This window comes from Spodoptera frugiperda, chromosome 19, assembly GCF_023101765.2.
Source record: "Spodoptera frugiperda isolate SF20-4 chromosome 19, AGI-APGP_CSIRO_Sfru_2.0, whole genome shotgun sequence".
NCBI classification, from domain to species: Eukaryota; Metazoa; Arthropoda; class Insecta; order Lepidoptera; family Noctuidae; genus Spodoptera; species Spodoptera frugiperda.
The window spans coordinates 1,049,171-1,062,511 of NC_064230.1; the positions used below are offsets into that span (position 1 = coordinate 1,049,171).

General features: G+C 39.8%; 1 protein-coding gene across 1 annotated transcript in view; it reads right to left on the minus strand.

Annotated features, from left to right (window-relative positions):
- LOC118281261 (cytotoxic granule associated RNA binding protein TIA1) overlaps positions 1-12,103 on the minus strand; it is an 88,863-nt gene extending 76,760 nt beyond the window's left edge. Inside the window, exon 1 of the mRNA XM_050700577.1 lies at positions 12,085-12,103. The gene's annotated coding sequence lies outside the window, so the exon portion shown is untranslated. The remainder of the gene's footprint in view (positions 1-12,084) is intronic.
- Positions 12,104-13,341: the final 1,238 nt, after the last annotated feature.

Below are 13,341 nucleotides of genomic sequence, written 5' to 3' on the forward strand. Positions count from 1 at the left end.
TTTTGTTGTTGTCTTAACAAAATAATGAAATCTTTGAAAATATTAGGAAATGGTACTTAAACATAACCACTAGCTACTAAGTAAGTGAAAATTTAAAGTGATTTTTTTTACAACGTCACGTCATTTATCCCGAAAGAAGAGGTTAGGCACGAGGTAGCGCATTATGTACAATGTACACCCACTTTTCAGCAATGTATGTTATAAGTCGCATGTGGTAGTGAGCCTATCGCCATATACTGGGCACATTTCGAGACTCCCTACTACTGAGAAATTTTCAAAAATCCGAAAAAAGCCTAGCAATATCCTCTCGTGCTCTGGCAGTCTCACTTGCAACCACTCGGCCGAGTTGTGAATTAAGTAGATTTAAGAACGTAAATCGAAGTGAAACAGCTAGGTTATTTTGTAATTGTCTATTTGAAACAACCGAATTGAGCTCGTTCGCATTCTCGCATGCATTCAGTGTAGAGAGTAGAATTTGCTACGATTCCATAGCATATCTGCTACGGCGTAGATATCAACTACGCCGTAGCAAACTGTAGTTGTCATTGCCAAGTCAATCTCGCTATTCTTTCGCATTATTTATGACAAAATATTTTTGAGATACTCTGTTGCATGCATTGTCTAGCGGGCGGATTCGGGGATAAAAGGCGTAATGATGCACTCAATATTCTAGACTCCGTACGACTACGAGAATTTTCGAAAAACAAAAAAAAGTACATAATAATAATGTTACTTTGCTCAACCCATGAATCAGCACATTGAACCAGCAACCACTTAAATCAAAAATCATTTTATTTTTTTTACATTTGATGGGTCGACGTTTGGCCACCGTAAGTGATGATGCGGTCTACGATGCAATACGTCTGCCCAAAAGCAACTTATTCACTTAGGCCTTGAAGACACCCAGGTTTATACACATCAGGAAACACAGACTCCGGCAAGGAATTCCACTCCCTAGCAGTTCGCACAAGGAAGCTTGAAGCGAAGCGCTTCGTGCGAGTGGGTGGGAAATTTTTTCCAGAAAAAATTTCAACGGAAAATTAAATACGACCTTCACCAGAAAACCGAGTTTAACAATAAATAATAAAGCAATTAAAATTAAAATGAACTACAGTTAAATTGAAAGTAACTATATTCTTTCATTTACTGGTCGGGTCCTATGAAAATAACCTTTTTGCTTTCCAAAGGAAAATTTATCTTTCGAGTCCCTTTGTGGAAACTGTTTGATCTTTCCAAGATAGGAATTAAGTTGTATATTGTTTTTTCAACAGTCTACAAGTCAAAAATATATATTTTATGTATTTCTAAAGTCAAAGTCAAAGCGTTTATTTCAATTAATACTTTATTCTGCGCTGTGGGAGAGTAGTGTTTTGGCATGAATGGGTTGGCTCGATCAGAGTGATATCACGGCAGAGCAGTAAGCCGACGTGAAACAATGCTTGCGTTGTGTTTTGTCGTGTGAGTGAGGTTACCAGAGGCCCAATTACCCCCCTTCCCAATCTTTCCGATCCCCGATTCCCCAACAACCCTTAAATTCATAACTCCCAAAAGACAACGCATTTGTAACGCCACTGGTGTTTCGGGTGTCCATAGACGGCGGCGATTGCTTACCATCAGGTGATCCGTTTGCTCGTTTACCGGCTTATATCATGAAAAAAAAAAATTGACGCTTTCCATTACCCAAAACTTTTATCAACAAGTTAATACAATACATACATAACTTCACGCCTGTCTCCCATGGAGGTAGGCAGAGACAATGGACCATTCCCAATACGGTAGTTTCCTACTAGTCAAAAGCTCAATACTTTTAATCGAAATGGCAAAAACGTTACTTTTCTATAAATTTTGTCGACAGGAGATCGCAACTTATGACGGCATAATTTTTTGCGTCAAATAGCATACTTACGGCTCTAAAATTAGCTAAAAAAATAAACAAATAAGTATATCGTCAAAATAATTATGAAAGTACGCTTATTTTGGGATATCATTATATGCAGTCAAAATAAGTACTTTTGAACATAGGAAACTACCAAATTGCTAAGTTCAAAGTGGAGTTTTATTCAATTTGACAGTTATTTCAATATGGCCGCTAGCCAACTAAGATGGCGGATTTGGTTATTTCATTGGTAGAGTTAGGTTAGAACTAGCTAAGGAAACAATAGTCGTGCTTTGAATTTTGTTAAGTAATATTAAATGTGGATGGGTACAAGTAATATGGTAGATATGCCTAATCCGGAGCTGCGGACTATCTGGCGGGTTTACCGGGGCTCTGGCTCGACAGGCAGGAGTAGGAACGGGGTGGTTTTTAGTCAGTAAGAGTCTGAGATTCCCTCTCGCCTCGCCCAATGCGGGAGAAGTAATTGGATGATTTTCTCCCCTCAAAAACTGACTGAATTCTGAAATGGCTCATTTCTATTTTAATGTCCGTCTTGTAGATTATTTTAAAACATTACACACATATTTATTTATTTTCTCACGGAAACAAATACTTTAGATTAATTGAAATAATGTCACTTTTAGTACATTTTATAAGTAGCAATTACGTATTTGCTCCCACTCCTAAACTTTGACTCATTTTATCTAAATATTATTATCATGACAAAACAAACTAATATTTTTTCATTACCTAACTGACGGACTAAATAGATGTTTAATTTTCATACCCCGTCATCATCTTTTGTCAGTCGGGCTTGCCCGTTTACCAAGCTAATCAGTAAGTCAGTAAGACTTAAAAAAAAAGTAAAAAAATAAAAAAAGGCACAAACCAAGGGTCTGAAGTTTCCGAAACTCTCCCCCCTCCCTCTTACACCGTCTATTTCAGTACTTTTCAGTAATGAATTCGAGAAACTCGGTGCCATGAAAGAACTCTGAAGAACTTACATTTAAATAAACAAATGAGAATCTTGGTACGAAGTTGCTTCTCTCTTTACTTATATTTAAGAAAAACGAATTTCCTTTTTGGATTTATTCAATTTGGAGGTTTTTGGGCTTTATTTAGCCTATTGAAAGGACATTGAGTATAGGTTTCACGGGCAGCTAATGCCTTTTCGGCTTCCGTCTCGTGTAGCACGGATTACGGAATTGCTAAATAGTGACTGGTAAAAGCCTTTTATTACGTTTATGTTTTCTGACCCTGGGAAAAATACTTTATGTATCGTCCTCCCGTCGGCTTCGTTCGGGAGGGATATGTGTAAAAGGACTAATTTCTCTTTAGTATATTGGTAGCCGGCATACCCACTAAAATCGGTCTATCCACCCAGAGATTAGCACAAAACCACCCAACAAACCGTTTAGGGGTTTGGTAAGAACTTAATGAACCTTAGTATAATACCAGTATACCCATCGGCGGAGTTTACACGACTGTCTTGGCAGGCCACTTTACAAACCCCTCCCTAGCATGGTAAAGGGGCATCGGGAACTATTAGTCGTAGTAGTCTAACCGCTCCCGATTTGACGAGAGGTGTAAGTAGAAAAGTGTTGCCTATTCCTAGCCTAGCAAAAACATTTTTATATGATAATACTATTAATGGACGCTAGATTCCTATAAGAACGAATATTGATATCATCCGGTTGAGTAGATCCATTTTCGACTCCAGCATGGTTATTTTTTTTTTTTTCTTGTATAAAACACCTTCAAGCCAAAATCCGTCAAGCCAAGTTCTTATTGCAGAGCGTGCCAAACAATTTACAAACATACATACTCTCTAAAAATGTTATAATATTTTTCTGGTACAGTGACTGCGTTATAACAACACTAACTGTCCTCTGAATAAGCTTCAGTTCATTTTCATAGAGGTCATCATAGGTTTAGGGTTGTTTTAAAAATGGTGGAACTTAGGAAAAATATTATAAACTTTAAAATGAGAGATACATAGGGTCTAGTAGTGTTTGTGATACTTTAGGACGTATAGAGGTCTATCTTAAGACTAATTTCGACTTAATGCCTTGGTTAAAACTACGTCTAAACGAACAATTGTTTGAATACTAAGTTTTGTAAAAGGTCCAAAATGAGCCGGTCAGGATTACGCCCGTTTATACTACGAAAACGTTTACACGATAAAACAGTTGTCCTATGTAAGTTATAAAGATGTTCGTAGACACTATTATACGATCTATTGTTAAAAAAGTTTCCAATAATCCTCTCTTGATCCTTATAATACGACCAAAAATTTATGACATATTCGGTCAGAGTAAGGCACCAGTACACGTAGTTATACAAACTACTGTAAAATCACTTTATTACGACTCAAAGTCATATTAGTAAGTTTGATTATATGACTGTTCTGCTGGGCAGACCACCTAAAAGTGTACGGATAGCACTTCTGCGTAAGTGGGTGCGAGCCAGAGTGATACCACGGCCATTAGAAAACTGACGTGCCAACGCTTGCGTTGTGTTTCATTATAAAAGTGAGGTTACCGGAGGCCCAATCCCCTGATCAGACAGGGGTGTCTGATCTTCCCAATCCCGATTGCCCAACAGCCCTCAAATTGTTGTAACAGTTTTAGTAATTGAAGTGGCTTACTCACATAGGAAAGACAACGCAACTTTATTCCACGCTAGTTTCCTATGAGGCCGTGGTATCACTCCGGTTGAGTGGATCCATTCGCTCGACTCCGAAGCTTGGCAAGCACATGTATAAAGACACCTCTCAAGCCAAAATCTAGTCAAGCCGTTTAGGCTGCACAGCGTGCCAAACAATTATTATACAAACATACATACTCTCGAAAAACATAACCCTCCTTCTGGCGAAGTCGGGTAAACACACTCGTGACCTCCTGAGTTTGCTTCAGTGATATTTTTCAGAGAGGTCAGATAGGTTTAGGGTTGTTTTAAGAAATAGAACTTAGGAAAAATATAGTCCGAACGAAATGAGAGCTACAGCGGGTCTGGTAGAATTTTTCCTATATTTTAGTAAGCTATCGAAACAATTTGCAAATGCCTTGAAAAAGTCTCGAACGTTTTAAATACTAGCTTTCGCCGACTTTTTTGTAAAACTCCAAAAGAGCCGGTGGATTCGCCCGCACTTCCGTGGGATAAAAAGTGTCCTATGTATTATTCCAGACCAAAATCTATTCTTGTTCCAAAATCCATCCTGATCATTTCAGAGTTACCAGACCAGATCACCTGGTGTGATGGTAAGCTTTGCCGCCGCCCATGGACTGTTGAAAGGGTACCAGAGGGTGTACGTTTATGGGTGGTTGCCGTTTCATTGTGGTGTTTAGGAATTTTAAGGGTTTTGGGGAATCGGGGATTGGGAAGAATGGTGAAGCATGGGAATTGGGCCTCCGTAACCTCACTCACACAACGAAACACAACGCAAGCGTTGTTTCACGTCGGTTTTCTTTGAGCCGTGGTATCACTCCGGTCGAGCCGGATGCACGAATGTGCCGAAGCATGGCTCTCCCACACTTAAGATTACGCTATATATTGGGCTGAAAATGTCTGTCTCTCGCGCCATAGTTTTGTATATATATTTTGTTCGCACGTGCCCTGAATATTTCAGGCTTTTCATGAAATTCTATCTTATATCGCTTTCAGAGTTATGTGAGAACATAATGTAGCTTCACCGCTTTGGATGCTGAAAGGGTAAGCAGAGGTGTACGTTTATGGGATGGTTACGTTTCATGGTATGTTTAATTTTGAACCCCCTTTGGGGATAAAAAGCGTGACGATGTACTGTACTGTACATAGTAATTAGACTGAATGGTTGGCGCAGTGGTAGGGTAACCGGTGGTCGCGCAACGTGTAGCGGGTTCGGTTCTTACATGGAGTGTTTGTGTGATCTACAAATTGTTGTTTCGGGTCCGGGTGTCATGTGTAAGTGAACTTGCATGTTTGTAAACGCACACACGACACAGGAGAAAATCCTAATGTGGGGTAACGTTTTTTTTAGAAAAAGAAAAGAGAAAAGCTACTGATAGGCTATTGATGTGATGTGATCGTGAAAAGTATGGTCCAGCTTCGAGATGACACGAGCTTTTGAAGAACCTTTGAAGAACCAAGTTTTTGGTGCATCATGCCTGGTGCCAAATAAATGTTTTTTTTTTTTCTTCTTTAACCTCACTCACACGGCGAAACACAACACAAACGCTGCGCCAATAATGGTGTTGCCATTAAAAAATTGGGTCACGGTGCATTATCTTCTAAACTCGTTTCGCCTTTGTTTATGTACTAGACGGTGGGTAGGCAGAGAGGGAAGCTAAGTCCTCTTTATGACGAAGGTAAAATGAAAATCTATAGTTTTATAGGTACTACTAGCGGGACGAACTTGACAACTTTTTTTAGGGGGGGGGAATCATTCAATGACTTCTCCCGCCTTGGGTAAGGCGAGAGAGAGTGTCAGACTTTTACTGACTGAAAACCACCCCGTTCCTACTCCTGCCGTAGCACCCGCTAGGCAGTCCGTAGCTCCGGGTTGGCATCAGCCTTTCTTAGCGTAGCTTTTACTACGGCGTAGTAGCTAACTACGCCGTAGCAAATTTGCTACGAATTCGTAGCATGATTTTAAAATGTTTCAGATCGTGACAGTCCACTGCTGGACTACGAGCCTCCTCTACATAAGAGGGTTTGCCATAATCTCCGCAGGCAGGCGGGTTGGAGATCGCAGTGTAAAAGGTTCAGGTTTATCAGAGAGCGCTGCTGTGTAATAAGACAATATTGACTGTTTCCACCAATAACCCCTAAACTGTCACTTAAATAAAAGTCACTTAGAGTGATGTGCCACCTAAACTAATCCCTTACTTGTCCTGTTAAGTCTTACTTATAGGTTAATCAAAATAAAAAAGACAAAAATGAAAAAATGACTGTGAATGCGTTTGTCTTCCACCAATCATATTCATTGGTAGACATAGCTTAGCACTGGTGGAAACGGACTCAGCTAAGCTTCGCTTTTTGTATTGAAAAATGCGTACTATGGATGCATCTTAACTGTCTTTCATCTGTTTTAGCTAAAGGGTTTTTTTTTAATTTAAAGTTGTTTTTTCCATCAGATATGGTCTATGTAGCTATGCTGCGAGGATGTAAGAGCTAAGCGGGTTCAATTCCCGCACGGAACAACTCTTTGTGTGATCCACAGATTGTTGTTCCGCGTCTGCGTGTCATGTGTATGTGAACTTGTATGTTTGTAAACGCACCCACGACACAGGAGATAAACCTAGTGTGGGGCAACGTTTTTAACAAAATATATAATATATTCTACTTCTAGTTGACACTATTAATAATTAAAATATGAAAAGCATTATTAAAATTTAACACAGACACTGAAAACATGAAACAGTTTTATTTCACAGAGCTAATTGAATACTGTAAGAAAATTAATCTTTTATTATCTTTTGTAAAAGATAAAGAAAAAAGAAACGTTTCCATTAAAGTACAGAGGGGGAGAGATTAAAAAGTAATTGTTTTTCAAAAATTAATTAGCTTCTATTTTGTGAGAGTTTGGGTAACGTCACGCCTTTTATCCCCGAAGGGGTAGGCAGAGGTGCCCGGAGGAGATTCCCGTAGCTCGAATCGTGTTGACTCGATTCAGCTCGATTCGACCTTCTTTTCCATAAAAATCTACACTTTTGAACGAGCAAAATAGCTTCACAAGAGGACTGACCGACAGACAGACGTTATTAATATTATATTTACTTTGACGTTCAAAAGCCACACATGGGGCCCAGTAGGGCTGCCGATCCGGAGCTGGAGACTGCCTAGCGGGCTTACCAGGGCTCCGGCTCGAAAAGCAAGAGAAGGAACGGGGTGGTTTTTAGTCAGTAAGAGTCTGACACTTCCTCTCGCTTCGCCCAAGGCGGGAGAAGTCATTGGATGATTCCCCCCCCCCCACAAAAAAAGGTATATTTAAAATAAATAATTTTGACTTTGACTTTGATTTCGAGCTGCGCAAGCCGAGTCAATATTTGAGGATGCTCCGTGGAGGAGCGAAACATATGTCGAGTGGTATATTGCATGTTATGTGTGTTTTTATGTTGCACCTCTGCTGCATGAGCATTTAATTTTGGCACACCGCATCTTTAAAATATATCTACAAGTTGAATAAAAATTTAAAATGTATTTATTTTTTATGGAACGACCGAGTAAACGAGCAGACGTATCACCTGATAGTAAGCAATCGCCGTCGTCCATGGACACTTGAAACACCAGAGGCGTTACAAGTGCATTGCCAGCCTTTGAGGGGGTTAAGGGTTGTTGGGGAAAGTTGGGCGTCCGGTAACCTCACTCACATAACGTAAGCGTTGTTTCACGTCAGTATTCGGTGAGGCCGTGGTATCATTCCGGTCGAGCCGGCCCAACAGTGCCGAAGCATGGCTCTCCCACACGTGAAGTAAATTAGTACTTTATTTAACCTAGGAATCGAACTAACAATCACATTCTTCAGCACCCACCCTCTTAATCAATAACCAAAGAGATCTAACATTAATAATCATATAAATGGACATACATATATACAGTACCTACATATATATAATACCTTCCTTTTGTCTATTGGGCAGTCGGCAGAATAATAGAAAAACAAAAGAAGCATGGAGTGTATATATGTATGTATATGTGCAAGTATGTTTTATATGAAATGCTTTCTGCTCATTCTCAAAAGGGACAATGGGTCTTTTTTCACGTGTTAATAATATCAGTTGACCTAATTAAAGGTAGACAGTCGCTGTATGCAGGTCGCTTCCAACCTTGCGATGTGTAGTCATTGGGGGAGGATTGTAGGGGGTAGTGGACAGTATGTGACTGGTATGTGCGTGGTGAAGTTTGTTGCTGTCGCTTTCTCTCTCTCTCTCTTTTTATGCCTCTCTCTCTCTCTTTCTCTCAGCACTCCCCTAGCGCGCTACATGTCACACAGCTTGCTACGCGCAATAGTTACAGCTGTGCACAGTCTGTAACTCTCTCCGCCTCAAAGAGCCATCAGACCACCACAGATAGTGGCCCAGTACGGGCTGATGCCTGATCCGTGAGTTTCTATCCCAAGGACTACCTATGATCTTGTAGTGGTTACCGGGGCCAGGTCTATACAACAGGCTAGTAAACGTTTATAACCACGAGAAAGGTGCCCATTTTAGTCTGCGTAACAGTCTGCTAATAAATCTCAGCCTCGAAAAACCACTAAGAGACAGTTACTAATGCTGGATGCCTGTAAACCGTGCAAAAAAGGAGGTATTTGTTACAGTACGCGGCTGTTTGTGTGTTACGTGGTTTCTATCCCTCTCTGACAAAATATCTCTCTTCTCTCTGGTTTCGGGGCCAGGTCTATAACAGGCTGGTAAACGTTTATAACCACGAGAAACAGCATTTTATAATTGATAAATGCACTATTTAAATAGCGTTATACAAATCACACAGCTTGCTACACGTCAATATTTCAAATAGCTAGATGTACAGGCCGGCACTCTCTCAGCTATCCCCGACTACTCCCCTAGCGCGCTACATGTCACACAGCTTGCTACGCGCAGTAGTTACAGCTGTGTCAGTCTGTCTCTCTCTCAAACTCCAGACAGTGAAATAGAGGATACATGTGAGAGCTTGCTACGCGCAGTACTTACAGCTGTGCTACAACTGTCACTCTCATCAGCACTCCCCTACACTGGCCAGAGGAAAACCACAAAGTCAGACAGCTTACTAGTGCTGTAAGCCTGTGCATCGTGCACTACAGCAGAATTTTGTTACTTGGGATGTTTGTTTGTTACTCTCGCTTTCTCTCTCTCTCTCTCTCTGTCTATCTCTATCTTTCTCTTTCTCTCAGCACTCTTCTAGCGCGCTACATGTTACACAGCTTGCTACGCGCAGTAGTTACAGCTGTGTACAGTCTGTCACTCTCTCAGCACTCCCCTACACTCCCCTAGCACGCTACATGTCACACAGCTTGCTATGCACAGTAGTTACAACTGTGTACAGTCTGTCACTCTCTCAGCACTCCCCTACACTCTCCTATCGCGCTACATGCCACACAGCTTACTACGCGCAGTAGTTACAGCTGTGTACAGTCTGTCACTCTCTCAGCACTCCCCTACAATCCTCTAGCGCGCTACATGTTACACAGCTTGCTACGCGCAGTAGTTACAGCTGTGTACAGTCTGTCACTCTCACAGCACTCCCCTACACTCCCCTAGCGCGCTACATGTCACACAGCTTGCTACGCGCAGTAGTTACAGCTGTGTACAGTCTGTCACTCTCTCAGCACTCCCCTACACTCCACTAGCGCGCTACATGTCACACAGCTTGCTACGCGCAGTAGTTACAGCTGTGTACAGTTTGTCACTCTCTTCCCAAAAACCGAAAAAGCCCAGTAATACTTTGCCCGACCCGGATATCGACCCCAAGACCCTTTGTCCGGCAGTCATAATGTTATATGCCTTATCAATCGCCTTTGTTTATGTACTAGACATTGGGTAGGTAGAGAGCGATTTTAAATAATTCCTTTTTATGATGAAATATAATGAAAATCTATAGTTATATAGTCTACTATAAGCTTCTGCCTGCGGCTTCGCCCGCGTTCCCGTGGGACAAAAAGTATCCTACCACCCAAGTCAGCTCATACCCTGTCTGTATACCAAATTTCATCAAAATCCATTTAGTAGTTTCAGCGTGATTGATTGACAAACAGCTAACAAACATTGATAATATTAATTACTATGTTAATAGTTACTCACGTAACTGTTTGACGAGGAACTCGACTAGTTTCAAGCTAGCTTGCTATGCTATGCCTCTAGCTCCATGCTCATATTAATAAACAGCATTCCACGACCGAAAGTATTCGAGTTCCTCGTCAAACAGTTACGTGAGTAAGCCGATAATATAATAATTAATTTAGTATGTCTCACGAAAGTTATAATAAAATTATTTTATAATATTAGTCTGACTACTGCTCCTATACGCAGCGACTATGCAATAAAATAGCAAAATCCAAATAAAAATTAGCAATTATTTTGCTTTAATTATAGTCGTCATATCATCACGCCTTTTATCTCCGAAGGGGTAGACAGAGATGCATATTACGGCACGTAATACCGCTATACAATGTACACCCACTTTTCACCATTTATTTTTTATTTTAATAATGTAGATTCATATTTAGGAATTAAAATTAAATATTGTACCAACTGCATACTACGGTTAAATTTAAACAGCTAAAGAATATTTTAAATACAGTAAATATTAATTAATTAATTGGTAAATAATTAATATCATACATACATACATACATAACCTCACGCCTGTCTCCCATGACGGTAGGCAGAGACAATGGAACGCCAATTGCTACGAATCTTACACACCTCTTTCGCTTCATCAACAGTCATCAGTCTTTCCATGCATGCTCGTCGGTTAAAGGTACTTTTAATTTGATACATTTTTAATTTATTAGATATATATCAATAAATAACAAATATTTATGGGCGAAACGAGAGAAATTCTCGATTTAATATATTTTTTTTTATAACGAAAATTCATCAATTTTTTTTTATTACCACAAAATAATTTATAAACAATAATAAACAATAAAAATAAACCTAGAAAAAATACACGTAAACATAAAAAAATACATTTCTAAAACAATTATAGCAAATCAATATCGCATATCCTGATAATTGACTGAAAATATGGCAAATGCATAGGAAAACCACTGAAAAATATAACTGTAAGAGAAAATACAAGATGGCGTTCGTTCAGTAAATGACAGGACATATTACCTTTCAAAACTGAGCTAGATGCATCGGGAACAAAGAACTGCCGCCCAGCAAGCAACCAGATATTAAATAAAAACCACTCGCAAACAACCACCCGAAATCACACCGAAAAAAAAACCAACCACAAAATTTTTTCCCGTAATAATTTTACAACCACGAAATTTTCGAAAATTTTCATCAAAAAAAAAAATGTAAAGCCACAATTCCGTTTTGCCTATACGGTCTTTTGTTGGCGTTCCGTTTTAGTAAACTGTCGGTTTTATGATAATTCGGATTTTCGGATCGACGTTTCGTTATTTTTCCGTTAAACTATTAGGGTTGACGCGTTTGAGAGTATTTTTTTTATTTTTCCTTGGATTTTAATTTTATATTTTTTTTAAAAGACGCGGAGCGTACCACACTGCTTGAGGCTTTTCGAAACACTAGTTTGCAGGCAGAAGCCTGCGAGCATTGATTGGGCGTAGCTCATAGCAATATATGGCTCTCTTTCACTCCTATATATCTGTTGTCTCCCTCACGCCTGAAGGCTACGATACTAAAGCGAATTTTGGCTTCGAATAGCTAGTGGTTCTCAAATTTTTAGTGGTTGGGAAATTTAATTTAATTTTCATTTTTTTTTTGTTTTTGGTTTTTGTGTTTTGTTGTGTTTGATAATAATAATGTGTGGTGATTTAGTTTAAGGTTTGATTTTGATGTTTGAGATGAGTAAAGTGTTGTTTACGGGTTTTAATTGTTTTGTGTTTTAAAATTGATTATATATTTTGATATTTTTAGTGATGATTATAATTATTATGATATTTTTTTAAAATTGACTTCGTTAATAGGAAAAATTGGAGTGATACGTTACATTGTATATGTGCACCTCTGTGTACCCCACATTAAGTGTAGGAGAGCCATGCTTCGGCACTGTTGGGCCAGTTCGACCGGAGTGATACCACGGCCGAGCAGGAAATCGACGTGTAACAACGCTTGCGTTGTGTGAGTGCGGTTACCGGAGGCCCAAATACCGCTCTCTACTCTTCCCAATCCCCGATTCCCCAACAACCCTTGAATTCCTAATCCTCAAAAGGCCAGCAACGCACTTGTAACGCCTCTGGTGTTTCGGGTGTCCATGAGCGGCGGCGGTTGCTTACCATCAGGTGATCCGTCTGCTCGTTTACCGGCTTATACCATAACAAAACCCTTCGGTGAATAAAAGTCGTGACGTTTACGTTTTCAATTTAGCTGTCATTGTATGATTGATTATGGTGTCATCTCTTTTGTTTTTATATTTATTTTATTTGTTTACTCTAGATAAGCGTGCTTTTCCACCAGAGATGTGCTATGTAGCTATGCTACGAAGATGTATTGGATGTGTTATACATTTATTACCTAATGTGTAATGTGTTATACATAGTGCTATGGATGGCTTGTGTATTATCGACATCGCATACTCGAGCTGCGCATCTTCCTCGCACAGCTGCATAGCTTAGTATCAGTGGAAACGGTCACATAGTTTCACAGCTTTTTTAAGAGGGAAAATCATCCAATTACTTCTTTTGCCTTAGGCATAGCGAGAAGTGTCAGACTCTTACTGACTAAAAACTACCCCGTTCCTACTCCTGCTTTTCGAGCCGGAGCCCCGGTAAACCCGCTAGGTAGTCCGCAGCCCCG